The following is a 15,794-nucleotide window of genomic DNA, read 5'->3' as shown; positions in this document are numbered from 1 at the left end:
AATAAGAGCTTCAAGTGTGGATGTAAATTGTACCTATGTGGAAGGGAGGTCATGAATGAAATAGAAGATATGATGCGAGATTTTAGGGCAAAGGTAAACAATGTACGAGATACTCAACTGCAGGAGGTTGTGAATAGTCCATACTTTGGATAGAAGGCCAGAAGCATGGGGATTCAGTATCCAGGAATGATAGCAGCATCGTTAGTGGCATACCTTCCAGCCTATGGTTTCTAGGTACCAAAAGGTCTAATTAGAGAATGAAAGAAGAGTTAGAGATGATGTGATGTCTCGATGTTCTAGAAAATCATAAGGAAATTGGCCGCAAGCTAAAGTATGATAGAACGACAAGGTTTTAGAAAGACAAGAGTAAGGATAAGAAAAGGGAAAGTGAGAAAATGACGAAAATGGATAAGTCCTCGGGATTGAAACCCATGAAAACAAGAAAGCTAATGCTTTCTCTAAATTATAGAAAATTCAGTATAGCTTGAATGAACTCAAAGGAGTCTAAGGCTAATAACATTCAGAAGAGATGGAATACTTCTCTGTTATTAGAATGGTGTAATTATTATAGAAAAATAATAATAATAGTAACGTTTGGGCCATCGATTGAGTAATGATCTGATAAATAAGAGGAAGGGATCTCATAAATTGGACATGATTAAAATACCTACGCAAGGTAAATCATATTGGGATGCCGTGAAATATGGTTATGAAAGCATGCTATCGCCCCAGGTGGATCAACCGAATCATTTCAGGTGTTCCCCGATAAAACATGAATCCTAGCAACAATATTACGTAAAAGGTTAAGTTATCAAGGGTAGATTATGGGTCAAAATTAAGGTGAATCAATAATGGATGGATAAAAGTTATAAAGTATGAGAAGAGATTAAGCCATCATTCTTAAGATAAACAGTAAGGTGGAAGCATTAGAAGACATAGATTTTTACGTATGGGATAAGCAATGAAAGTAACCTAGGATTTGGTAGCAGACCTCAGTAACGAGAAGTCGAGGTAAGAGTTATGGTATAGTATGAGCTATGTAGATGCAGTAAAGTCATACGAATAGATAAATAAGATATAGAAATATTCGTAAGTTCGACAAAAAATGAAGAACTTCAGGATTGGTTAACAACTAGAGGAAAAAGGAGAGGAGAGTCGCATAAGCACACTTACAAGGCCAGTATCGTAGAAGCTGCATGATGGGAGGTAGCAACAATTATGAGATTGGAAGGAATTTGATCACAAGTCATGGCGTGGGAAAGAGGCCTAAAAGGGGGGAATACCCTGGCCTTTGGACTTATTCACAGAACATTTGTCTAGATGGCATGAGGACTATTAAAGTATTTGCAAGAGCGATGGGATATGAGAACGATAAGCACATCAGTCAACATTCGAGGACGAATGTTCCAAAGGGGGGAATTATGTTACACCCCATATTTTCGTACATGGAAAATACGCCATAAGTAAATTAATGAGAGCCCGGAAGTGAGATTTCACGTCCCGCAGTACTACATAACGACGATGTTGCACCCTGTAATGTTGTACGTTGAATTTGTCGTAAGGTAATTGACATCAGCCCAAGGAAAAGATTACTTGGAGATTATAAGGATCATGCTATTTCTAGAAAGTAATAAGTAAATTCGTAAAGATAAAAGGGAAAGCAAGTCAAAGAAAACGAATTTTTGTCCAAGTTTGGCATGTTGGGATAAAATACGGCTCAAGCTAAAATACTCGGTCTTTATGGACTAGTACCATACAAGGTACTACATGACCATGCTAGTAAGGTATATAAGGTATATAAAAAGTGAGTAATGTTTTAAGTAAGTGGGAATAATTCTTAATTTTGCGGGTAATTGGTTAAGTATTGGTAATGGGACATTGCCTAGTTAATTAATAATTGATGGTGGATCAATTAAATTCTTTGGATAAAGACTATGACATGAAAACGTGGCAGCCCTTGGGACTTTATTAAGTGACTCTTGATTTTAAATCATGTAATTAGAAGGCACATGGATAACATTCTTCATCCATTTTACACGTAAGAAGTGGAAAATATTAGCCATATCTAACACTTCTTAAAGGGAGATCAAACCCACTTTGACAAAGAGTAGACAATACTACAAAGGCATTGAAGTTAAGCTACAAAAATCTGAAAAATCAAGAATTATTTTGCTGGCAATTGTGTGCTAAGTCAATTAGCAAATTATATACAACCATGAATGCAAAGAAGAATAGCATGGTCATCGTCATTCTCTTATGCTTTGGCAAAAGTGGCAGTGGAATTTCTGAATGAGTTTTAAGAGAATTACGGTGCAATCCTTCTCAAGAATATCACACGGATGTCTTTTCCCTACTCCGGGTATGTTAAGGCTATCTCTTTTTTCTTTAGGCACGATCCACACGATATGAACGAAACATGCAAATTCACAAATTCCATAAGTGACTCTACTCATAGAAGTAATAGAAATATCTATGTTCTTTTAATTCCCATGGGTCATAATATTTAATCATCTGTTCATGGGTCTCAGAAAAATATGAAAGTTGAAAAGATGTTACTTTATGATATTGCTCAAGAGGCAAAGTGGTCTTATGACCTTTCGAATGATTTTATTGACGTACTTTTCATGCATTGCATTCATATACATTGACCCATGACTAGATGGAGTTATATACACATATATATGTAAATATATGTATATGGGATATGGGAAACGGTTACGTCGTTATATGCGCACCACCACCTGATCAGCTGGTATATGATGATGATGTTGCCCACAGTGGACGAAATATGATTCAAACAGCGTTGTATATGCATATATATGTAAATATGATTCAAATGGCATTATATACGCGTATATATGTATGTATATATGTATATAGAATATGGGAAAGGTTATGGCGTTATATACGTACCACCACCTGATCAGCTGGTATACAATGATAATTTTGCCCACAGTGGCCTATATGATATGATGGGATGCTCTCCGAGGCTAATGATATTATGAAACATGTTCCTATGTACGACATGACATTCATATGCATATGCATGACATTAAAGGTAATTTATGATTTACAAAGTTATTCAAACTTACAAGTTGAGTCATGTACTCTATATGTCTTCCATATCTCTCATGTATTTATTTAAGTGCCTTACATACTCGGTACATTATTCATACTAACATCCCTTTTTCCTGGGGACACTGTGTTTCATGCCCGCAGGTCCCGATAGACAGGTCGAGAGCCCTCCAAGTAGGCTATTAGCTCAGCAAAAGATGTTGGTGCGCTCCATTTGCTTCAGAGTTGCTCGTTTGGTTAGTATGATTTAGACGTGTATTATTTGGTATGGTGGGACGGTGTCCCAACCCTTATGACATTTATGTATTCTTAGAGGCTTGTAGACATATGTCGTGTACGTGAAAGATTGAACGGCCTTGTTGGCCTCTGTTTTGAGTTAATAAATGATTATGTTGGCCTATTAGGCCCGTATGTCACGTGTATATGATGATGTAATAAGAAAGATGCATTACGTTGGTATTCGGTTGAGTAAGGTACCAGGTGTCTATCGCGGCCCATTAGTTTGGGTCGTGACAAACATAACCTACTAGGTTGAAATTACTATCTTTAGGGTACCAAAGACACAGATCAGTAGTGCCTTTCAAATATCTCAATATCCTCTTGACAGCAGTCAAGTGAGATTCCTTTGGATTTTCCTGAAAATGAGCACAAAGCCCTACAGTGAAACTATGTCAGGTCTGCTGGCAGTAAGATACAAAAGTGAACCAATCATACCCCTGTACAACTTCTGATCAACAGATGAACCAGGTTCATCTTTGTCTAATTTAGTAGTTGTTGCAATAGGAGTGTCTATTTCCTTTGATTGATCCATTTTAAAATTTTTGATCAACTTTTTTGCATATTTCTGCTGATGGATCATGGTTCCATTTGGGTTTTGTTTGATCTGTAAGCGCCTAAGAAAAAGATAAGCTCACCCATCATACTCATTTCAAACTCACTCCCCATTAATTAGGCAAAATCCTTACTTAGTTTGTCAGTGGTTGCCCCAAAAATTATGTCATCAACATATATTTGTACCACAAGAAGATCCTTACCTTTTTTACCTCAGGAATAGAGTACTGTCAATTTTACCTCTTTTGTAGCCATGTTTAAGTAGGAATTTGGATAGTTATTCATACCATGCTCTAGGAGCCTGCTTGAGTCCATAGAGTGCCTTGTCTAATTTGTACACATGGTTCAGACACTCATTGCTTTCAAACCCTGGAGGTTGTTTAACAAACACTTCTTCTTTTAGATAGCCATTCAAGAAGGCACTTTTGACATCCATCTAATGAAGAGCGAATTCCATGTGTGCTGCAAATGCTATAAGGAGTCTTATTGCCTCCAGCCTTGCAACTGGAGCAAAGGTCTCATCATAATCTATACCCTCCTTTTGGCTATAAACTTGGACCACTAGTCTTGCCTTGTTTCTTGTAACTGTTTCATCTTCATCAAGCTTGTTTCTAAATACCCATTTAGTGCCAATTAGTGATCTGTCCTTGGGTCTTGGAACTAGATGCCAAATTTGACTTCTCTCAAACTGATTGAGTTCATATTGCATTGCATTTACCCAATTTGCATCTTGCAAAGCCTCACCAACATTTTTAGGTTCAATAAGAGATAGGAAAGCATCAAAAGCACACAAATTCTTTAATTGTGATCTAGTTTTAACTCCAGAGGTTGGATCAGTGATTATGTTCTCAATGGGATGAGAACTTTGATACTTGTGAGGTTTTACAACCAACTAATTTCTGCTTGAAGTTTCTCCCATGTTCTGTTGCTGAGGAAGAAGGTCATGAACAGGTTCCTTTAGCGGATTGGTTTCAGTTCCTCTTTGTTCAGTTCCCCCTATCAAGTTGCCATGTATGGAAAAACATGTTCCATCACCTATTCTTTCTTTTGGTGCAACTTTAGCTTGAGCTGAGACTTCACTCAACTCTTTTACCAGCCCAATAGCTTCATCTTCATGTTCCTATCTCTCAGAAAGAAGGTTAGTTTTATCAAAAACTACATGTACACTTTCTTCTACACACAAAGTTCTTTTATTGAACACTTTATAAGCTTTGCTATGTGAAGAATATCCCAAGAATACTCCCTCATCACTTCTGGGATCAAACTTACCTAGGCAGTCTTTTCCATTATTATGCACAAAGAACTTGCATCCAAATGCCCTAAGATGGGATATATTTGGTTTTCTCCCTTTAAGTAACATAGGGAGTCTTCTCTACAAGAGGTCTAGTCATGCATCTATTAATGATATAACATGCAACAGCTTCTGCCCAAAAACTATGGGGTAGTTTACTAGAAAGAGAATAGTCCTAGCCATATAACAGAGTTCTATTCTTTCTTTCAACTACTCCATTTTGTTGAGGAGTCCTAGGGGCAAAAAAATTATGATCTACACTATGCTCATCACAAAATTCAGCAAACTTAGCATTTTCAAATTCAGTTCCATGATCAAACCTGATTGATGCAAGTTGATTACCTAGTTGTTTTTGAGTTTTTCTAACAAAGGCAGTAAACATGTCAAATGCTTCATCCTTAGATGTTAAGAACAGTACCTAGGTAAACCTAGAGTAATTATCAACAAGTACCATCACATATTTCTTACCATTTCTGCTCAAGGTTCTCATTGCACCACAGAGATCCATATGAACTAGTTCCATCGTCCTGGTTGTGCTTACCATTTTCTTGCTTTTAAACGATGACCTTACCTGCTTCCTCCTTGCACAGGCCTCACAAACTTTGTCTTCCTTGAACTTGATGTTATGTAACCCTATCACCAGGTTCTTGGAGACTAGTTTGTTGAGTTGATTCAGACTTGCATGACCAAGTCTTTTGTGCCATATGAGGGGATCATTATCCAATACACTAAGGAAAATGAGTTCATTTTTTGAAAGAGTGGACAAATCTACAATGTAAATATTGTTTAACTTTTTGTCCCTGCAAAACAATCTTGTCAGTGGTAAGATTAATCACAAAGCATTTGGTAGAGGTAAATGCTACAAGGTTACCTCTGTCACACAGTTGCGATACATTGATTAGGCTATATTTCAAGCCATCTATCAAGTAGACATTCTCAATGGAATGTGAGTCTGTCTTACCTACCTTTCCAACCCTAATAATCTCACCTTTCTTCCCATTTCCAAAGAAGACACTACCTCCTTTTAAGTCCTCAAGTGAAAGGAACTGGTTCTTGCTTCCAGTCATATGTTTTGAGCAGCCACTATCCATGTACAATGTTTGGTTGTTTCCCTTCACTTGGACCTGTAAAAAGAAATCAGGGGTTAGTCTTAGGAATCCAAACTAGTTTGGGTCCCTTTCTATAGGCAAAGGGGTAAATTAAAATCCTTTTGGCCCACCTAGGCAGCCTATTTTTCTCTTGAACAAAGGTTTTGTTCTTTTGACTGGCCTTTTCTTTTGCATTGCATTCATTTTTGTAATGACCAATCTTGCCACAGTGTGTGCAGATTTTATTTTCAGGAAGAGTGATATACTTACTTTTGGGGTCCCACTTAGGTGCTTGGGTCCCATAGCTAAGTCCTCTCTGGTTGCCACTGTGATGTTCTTGTAGCCAGGATAGTGCATCAGAAGTCTTATTCCATTTACAAGTTTTTTCTAGTTCATGCTTTACCTTCCCTAGGTATTCTTTTAAGACTCTTATCTACTCATCTTTCTTGTACAACTCATCCTTCATTTTTTCTAGGTTTTTTTCTAAGGTGAGATGTGTGTAATCAACTTTCTTCTTTCCTGTTCCTAATTTCAGTTTTAAAGTTTCAAACCTAAGTTCTAAGACACTGGTGTCGAGTTCAAGAACCTGGTTCTTCAACTCAACATTTTTACTGTCACTCTCATTAGACCTAGATTCTAGATTTTTGCACTTGGCTTTTAAGATCACACACTCCCTAGACAGCTGTTTCTTTTCATTGTTAATTATCTCAGACTCATCGATGAAGTCTAGCAATAGTTCTGATAACCTTTCTTTAGACAGAAATTTAATCTTGTCTTTGAGATGAATCACATTTATGTCTTATTCATCATCCGATTCTCCGATGGCCATAAGTGCTTGTTCATCTCTAGCTTCATCTTCTGAATCCTCATCTAATTTTCTCCCCAAGAAGCAACCATAGCCTTTGTTGATCCTTTGTTCCTTTTGGGTTGAAATTGTTCCTTCTTCTTGTTCCTTCGTTCAACCCTTTCTTTCTCCATTCAATTTCCCACTAAGGAAGTTCTTGATCATGTGATCAGTCTTGCCACATTTGTAGCAACCCTCATTGGTCTGTTTCTCAGGAGCTCTTGGTTTGTTGAAGGTTGTACCTCTTGAAGAACCCTTTCCTCTCATTAGGTACCTTTTGAAATCCTTTGTGATAATGGCCATTTCATTATCCTCCAGATCTGCACCTTCAGCTATTCTGAGAGTCAGACTCCTTTCCTTCTTGGGTGCATCCATTTTCATGGTTTGCCTTCTCAATTCATAGGCAATCAGATTTCCAATCAGTTCATCCAACTTGAGAGTAGAAATGTTCTTTGATTCCTGAATAGCAGTGACTTTGCTTTCCCAAGTTACTGGTAAGACCCTTGTCAAGATTTTCTCAACCATGTCTTCTTCAAGGGTAATTCTCCCAAGAGATTTAAGTTCATTTTTAGTGTTGTGAACCTTGTGTACATCTCCTGGATTGTTTCTCCTTCATTCATAGTGAAATTCTCATATTGAGAATATAGACGTGTTCATCTTGATCTCTTTACTTGAGGAGTTCCTTCATGAGCCACTTGTAAAGTGTCACATATCTCCTTAGCAGTGGTACAACTTTGAATCCTGTTGTACTCGTCTGGACCTAGTCCACACATAAGCCATTTCTTAGCCTTGGCATTCTTTTCCCATTTCTTTAAGCCTTCATTAGTACAGTCAGCTCTTGTCTTTGGCACGTCCACTCCTTCATCATTCTTCTTTGTAGTAGCCAAGAGACCATCAGTGACTATGTCTAAAAGTTCATAGTCTTCTCCTATGATATGATCTCTCATTTTGTTCTTCCACCAAGAATAGTACTGACCATTAAAGAGTGGGGGCCTAACAATAGATTTCCCTTCCCAGTTTTTAGGTGGTGCACTCATCTTGATCTTTTCCTAAGGTGTTAACCTCTTCAAGGATAACCTCTGAGGGTATGAACCCCTGAATATACGTGTAATGTTTTTTGTGTAGAGGTGACGCACATGCTAGGTAATGGATGTATGTGCATGCGTCAAGTGATTTATGATGTTTTATACTTCAATACCACACAAGAGGGAGGGGTGATTTGTGTGGTACCCAATTTTTGCTTAACTGAACTATAGAAGGACCTGGTTCTTCTATGTGTTCCAACTTCTACTGTTTGCGGAATAATAAGTAAAGAAAATAAAGAATACATAGATTTTTACGTGGAAAACACCTGGCTCAAAAGGTGAAAAAACCACGACCTACTACTCGGTAGGATTTTCCAAAACTTCCACTAAAATCACTGATCTAAAAACGGCATTTATAAAAACTCTTTTGTAAACCTAGGATTAACACTAATCCTATTATGGCACACAGTGTCAACTGTTGCGACAACTTCAAGTTAACTCTAACTTGAAAACTCTAAGTACCTAATACAATTGCTTCTATAAAAGCTGAAAGGTACAATGTAAAATCACCTACTACAATTTAACTAGAATAAAAGATAGACACTTGGAATTGGTTCTTCTATCTCGTTCAAGCAGCTTCAAGATTCCACACTTGAATCACACATAAATTGCTTGCAAAATCGCCTTGCTCTTTTACTCTCAATTTAAGTTTAACTTCTACTTATGTAAATTACATGTAAAAGAGAGCAACACTGATATTTAATGGGTTAGTAATTAGAGATTTACTGGGATTTAGATACTACTCTTCTATCATAGAAAAGTTCTAGTTGATCTCATACTCTAACACTATCTTCTTCCTAAACTGTGTTCTCTTTATGTAAGGAGTCTTTCTCTCCTTATCAAATATGCAACCTTTTCTATCAGATTAGGAGATATTACTTCTGATAAGTTAGATTCATCTCTTTGACGTGCATATCACATGTTTGGGTTGATCATGACTGTGCTTCACAAGATGGACCTGGTCCATGTCTGAGTTCTTTTGTCAGTCTTCAAAACTTCACCTGTACTTGGGCCAACAATTTATGATTCAGTTGATTCTGTGTGTAGCTAACGCATCTTGTTTCTATCTATGAAGTTTCTATGTGCTAGAGTAATTGAAATGTGATCCGTGTTAGAAACCATGTTTAGGTTATATGCTTATCCTGTTGGGACCTACTGAGGTCATTTCTGGTGTTGAGTTATTTGCTTAAATTGCAATTTCGTACTCAGTCACATTCATCATTTGCATATCATATCTCAGTCTCTGTTATCATTTATTGTTACATCATGTATCATTGTTTGGGCTGATTGGCATGAGATTTGTGAGCCCGAAAGACTAGAGAGATAGATGATTTAGCGAGGTCGAGGGCCTAATTGTGAGTGCTATTTATGGGATCGGGCTGCACTCCGCATCTGGCCTTATTAATTCATGATGGGATCGGGCTGCACACTGCAACATTCCATGTTGGCTTATATTAGCGCTTGGGCAGGATCCGCCCCTTCGTAATCTGACATACTAGCAGTGAGCGCATGTACTGAGTGCAAGTGCCGAGTGAGAGTACCGAATGATTGGGAGCTGCTGAGTGATTGGGAGTGTTGAGTGATTGGGAGGTGCTGAGTGATTGAGCATGCTGAGTGAGGTTGAATACTTCGAGAGCATGATCACATGAGTTTATCACTGTGGTGCATTACATTTGACATGCATACTTGGCATGTAGGCATAAAGATGTATTTTCTCATGCAATACAGTATTGTGACATTTATGACTTCTCATATACATTGACATGTAGACATAGAGATGTACTTTCCACATGCTATTTAATAATGAAACATCTTATCTGTTATTGAAAATTTTTGAAAAAAATCACAGTTTTAAGATTTACTCATATTTTGGTGATTTTAGTGAAAGATTTGGGTTTACTATTATACCTAAAATGTATGCCTATTTTCTGTTACTGTGAACAAGCTGAGCATTATATCTTTGAGGTATTGCTTGTACTGCTTTTATCTTTTTATTACGAGTTGTTCTTAGCTATTGGTGTTGGACTCCTACCGTTTTCCAAGCGCGTCACTGCTTTCAACCTAAGGTTAGATTTGTTGCTTATTGAGTACACAGGGTCGGTTGTACTCATACTACACTTCTGCACCTTCTGTGCAGATTTTGGAGCTAATGTTGTTTTGTATGGCGGGAACTGGCATTAAAAATATGCTTGCATTTCAGTTTATAAATGTGTTTCTATACGTTTCGAACAGATTATGTATTTATTTCATACCGGCTTTGTAAACTCTAAGTCTTAGAAGCTCATGATTTGAACTACCAGTCATTGGAGAGTTGTAAAAATTCACTTATTTTATTCTTGACTCTTATCAGTATTATTATATTGTGATTTATTGTTAATTGGCTTACCTAGCAGGTTGGGTTAGGTGCCATCATGACTAGTTGGATTTTGTATCGTGACAAGTTAGTATCAGAGCTCTAGGTTTATAGGTTTGACGAGTCATGGGCAAGTATCTAGTAGAGTCTTGCTGATCGGTATGATGACGTTCATTCCTATCTTCGAGAGGCTACAAGGAATTTAGGATAAACTTCCCATCTTTCTTTCCTTATCATTCGACATTAGTTCAGCTTGAAGCATATCTCTTTAAATTCCTTCTACTCGCTTGTATGCGCATGTGAGCACTCGGTATTAGTTGTACATCGATGGATTGTATATTCCATGAATGAGGTGCGAGATGTGTTTTCTGTGGTGATAGGCCAGTTTGGAGGACTTGATTCCTGGTTAGGACCGCAACTTAGGCTTGGTAATTTCAGTTGTATGAGCATATGATTTGGACTTCTATGTTTAGTGGTGTCCCTATGAGTGGGACAAGTGGCTTGGTAAGTGGTTGGATGGCTATATGATTAGTAGGATAAGACTGCGAGATATGATCAGATGGTTTGAATGTGACTGGAAGACTTTGCTTGAGTTGTGAAAAGGACTATTAGATGCTAGATTTATGTGGATGTGTCATATAGTCTTGAGTTTGGCTCTCTTTGAGAAATTCTTTCGTGTTATTTCATTTGTGGAATGAAGTAGATTTTCATGTATTGTTGATGAGTTCAGACTCAGGAAGATTAAGTGATTGCATAGTAGTTGTGGCTGTGAAAGGGTATAGAGAGATATCAGTTTGAGGCTAAGCAGGTGGGTTATTATCTGCGGGGTAATCTACAAATGTGTGATCCTTATGATGTTGTGTGGAGGCTTTCTTTTCTACCAGTGGGTATAGGTATTGCGATTTGAGTTTGGATTGGTTGAGAAAGTTGACATGACCGTCACGAGTATGAATGTGAGCTTAGTAGATGATTTGAAGTACTATATGATTTGTGTTACATGAGCTTATGAAGGATTTAGTAGAATCTCACTGCGATATTATGGAAGTATTAGAGTATGGGCATTGTGAGTTATCGAGTGTTTTGATCTATGTCTTTGAGCCAAATGGGGGAGTCTACTATCGATTTGATTGCATGGTTACATATTGTATTGGTTTCGGTTTGAGGCATACTTGTGGATCGGTTATGACTTGCAAAGAATGGTTTTGAGGATGACTTAAGAAAGGAAATTTCTAGATGTATGGTGTATTCCACTTTATGGGTATATGGGAATCATGTATTGATTGAGTTGTTATTCGTGAAGGGTGTAGTGCGCATGGAGTAGGAATTTGCTTGGTTGCATTAAGGAGAGGTTACTTCTTTGAGTGTCGCGTGCTAATAGAGCATATGTCATTCATCCCGTTTTGGTGGTGCAATTGAGATTTGAGCAAAGTGGATGATTCTCAAGAAGGTTATAATAGATTCAAAATTTATATATGACAATTGAGAATTTTTTCGGATTCGTATATTGCTAGAATCTGAGTTTTGCATTGGAAGGTGTCGAGACTCGCAGTGTTTCTATATCATTATGGATTTTACATTTCAGTATCAGGAACGTAAAGGAAATAGTTTTAGATTCACATAAAGTCTCTTCAAAGTGGGTGTATCGGTTGTGGTACTTTTGGGGTGCCTAAAAGGGAATATAACGACTTATGGGCCTTAGGGCAGTGTGGTTTTATGCTAGTATCTCTTGTGGTGAGCTTTTGGGTAAGGATCGTGGTGTTTTTGTAAGGAGAAGTGTCAACTCGAGGGTAATTCGAAAGGAGCTAAGAGAAATTTGACAGTTTGGTAGTAGGTTGTATCGACATGATATTGGATATGATCATTTCTTTGGGTACTTATGATGTGGTGTGTCTGTACAAGTGTTTTGTGGAAATACTCTTGGGGTTGGTGACATGCATGGCTTGGTTGAGTTAGAGAGATTCAGTTCTGATGGCTTGGTTATGTGGAAATGGGTTTCGAAGAGTTCTCGATGTTTTCTACCATGGTTTGAGATGGATATTTCCCATCGGCGTGAGGAGCATGTTGCGTATTGAGATTTTCTCCTGGATGGGATCTAATGGAAGGTTTTTGACTGATCGGGTATGTATTCTGCTGGTGACTCAGAGTTGATTATTAGATTCTCATTCTTTCCATATGATGGCATGATAGATCCAGTGCGTTTGGGATTGAGATTTGAACGTGTAAGGTCACTATTCAGTTTTGAAGGGAAGGTCATGAATTCTTAGACAACATGGACGTTTTCCAATGACTAGATGAATGCTAATACAACTTGGTAATGCCTGAGAAGGGTGCGCATTTCAGAAGGGGCACTATGTTTTGACTGTGGATGCTTTATTGGTATTGCAGTACTCGCCTGGTTGATCAACTATTGAAGTTCAGATTTTGTTATATGGCATGGAAGAATTATAGAAGTATTTCTCATGGGAATGATTATATATGAGAAATGTATTATTCATTTGAGTGGTGGACTTGGGATTGCTATGGTGATTTATGTGTTCTATGGATTTAGAGAGTGAGAGTCCTCAGAAGCAGATTGTTTCGGGGTTGAGGACTGTGAAAATGTGGTCAAATATAGCTAGATGGTAGTCCGTGCTGCAGTTAGGTAATTGTGGACTTTTGGAGGGCCATTTATCCATTTGGGGATGATCGAAGTTGATTTGGGGCCCATTAGTAGGCCCAATGAGGATGTGTATTTTACACCAAGTTGGATTTGTTGAATCATCACCGTTATTGCTGAAAAGGTGTATTATTCAGTTAGAGTTGATCTTGTTCGTGTTCTGATATGTTCTATGTGCTACTCTTCTATGCTACGAAGGGTTGTGACTTGTTGGTTATATGCACACCCGATGTGGTTCTATTTGGGCCTTGTAGCGGAATTCATGCGAAATGGTTATTGGGGTGTTGAATGGTGGATTGCGCCTTGGTTATGGTCTTTTCGGACTATGGTATATTGTGTTATTTGCTTCTCCATGGTTATAGTCAAGCACTTCATGTACTTGATATCGAATTACGTGTGGTTGTTGAATTTGAGCATTATGGCTTAAGGTATTTCATATGGATCGGTGTTCAGATTGGGCCATGAATCACAACAACATTATGTTAGCATATGATCTTTTTGTGCTTATTTTGTGTGTTATGTTTCCCCTTGTGTGGTGGATTGATTGCATCGTGCTTCGTGGTGGTATTTGTTGAGCTGGCGGGATGGTTTCTTCATTTCCATTCATTTTCCATCATTGGGTATATTTAGTTATCGTTCGTTGATGCGCGGATTGCATAGTATGTGGATTTATGTGACTGGTCAGTCGAGTAGCTTGTACTGGATGAGGTGAGGCTATTGGGCCTAAGTCGAGGGCCTTCGGATTTGATTAAGGTATGTTTTGCAAGAATTGTGTCACTAGTCGACTTAGTTTTGGCTATGGTTCTTATCGGGCAAGAGAGCTCCACGACTTGTTAATCTTATGGGTGGTTATGAGTTTCTGTATGTTTCTTTCATCATTGACAATGTACAAAGGTTCAGAACAAGATTTTAGATGATATGAGTTTATTACCGGTGTCCGATTGGTTGTCAAGCAACTATTGCGGTAGAAAGTTATTGCTATGAGTATTTGAGTTATGTGGTATATCATGTGACTATATATTGAGATATGGTATGGATTAATACATCTTGTTCAGAGTTATACGGTGCATAGATGCAAGAATCAGGTCATATAACGAGTTCCAAATGTTGGGGATTTTGTTTTAAGGTTTATGGACTAAGGTTGAAGTAAGGATCCTCTGTTAGGTGGTATTGTCGAGGTTATATGGATTGGGGTGAAATGGGATCACCCATGGTTATGTGTATGGTGAGGGTATATGGCGATTTGACAGTTTTGGTACGTCTCTTGACACGTTTGAGAACGAACGTATGTTTAAGTGGGGGAGAATGTAATGATCGGACCGATGGTTTTGAGCTTAGGCATTCCATTCAGTGGTTTGAGACTTTGAGTAGCTTCATATTATGAATTATGACTTGTGTGTATGGTTGGTTTCGATTTTCAAGAGGCTCGAGATTGATTTAGAAGAATGATTCTTGTTTTAGAAGCTTTAAGTCGGAAGAGTTGACCTCGTTTTGATATTTGGGTAAACAAACTCGGACATGTCTTAATTTTTCCAATAAGTTTTTATGATGATTCTAGACATGTTCACAAAGTTTGGTTAAATTCCGACGAGTTTTGGATAAGTTTGGGTTGTATGGTGATTGGTTTCGGTTTCAACATCGATTTGAGCATAAATGTTACCGTATTGGAGCAAACGACCTTTCATTTGTGTTTTGACTAAACCACTATATCCGTATCGTAATTTTGGGACCATAGCAACTCGAATCATCAAGTTTCGACATCGCATGAGGAATTTATGATCATTTTAATAAGAATTGGGTTGACAGATTTTTTTTAGATTAATTACGAAATTGCTACTGAATTCGTATTTAAAAATCTGCACTATTTTCAAATATTGAAACCAATATATCTCCTTCATTATAAGGTCAAATGGAGTGATTCAAAATCCTAACTTGACTGAAATTTTACGAGGAATCCATTAGAGATATCAAAAGCAAGTTTCAGGATCGTTTTGCACAAGAAACGAGGCAAAACAGCTGGGCAGAAGCATATTATATCGAGAGTTTGTTCATTTGGTCATATTTTGAGTTGGGGAGCTCGCATTTGGGCTATTTTGGAGGCGATTTTCACCATATGGATTGGGGTAATTGTTATATACTCAGTTCTGGTTCATTTTTGGCATTTGATTGATGATTTCAAAGTGAAATTTGATGGTTTTTGTCTAATATTTTGTAAAGTGATTTTTTTGACTTTTGGACATCGATTCGTAGTCGTATTTGAGTGAAACTAGTATGGTTGGACTCATAATTTAATGGGTTATCATATTTTGTAAGTTTTGTCGGATTTCAAGGTGCGGGACCCTGTTTGACTTTTTTGTTGACTTTGGACTTTTGATTAAGAAGTCGACCTTTATCGATTGGGTTTGTTTCCTTTCGCATTATTTGATGTTCTTGAGTTACTTTTGACTAGTTTTGAACCATTCGGAGGTCGGTACGCACGGATGGCATTTTTAGAGTATTGTATGGCTTGCTCGGTGTTGTGATGGCACCTAACATCAACTTGCTAGACAACCCAACATGAGCTACGAAATT

The sequence above is a fragment of the Nicotiana tabacum genome, chromosome 16 (genome assembly GCF_000715075.1).
Source record: "Nicotiana tabacum cultivar K326 chromosome 16, ASM71507v2, whole genome shotgun sequence".
NCBI lineage: Eukaryota > Viridiplantae > Streptophyta > Magnoliopsida > Solanales > Solanaceae > Nicotiana > Nicotiana tabacum.
This window is presented reverse-complemented; position numbering follows the sequence as displayed.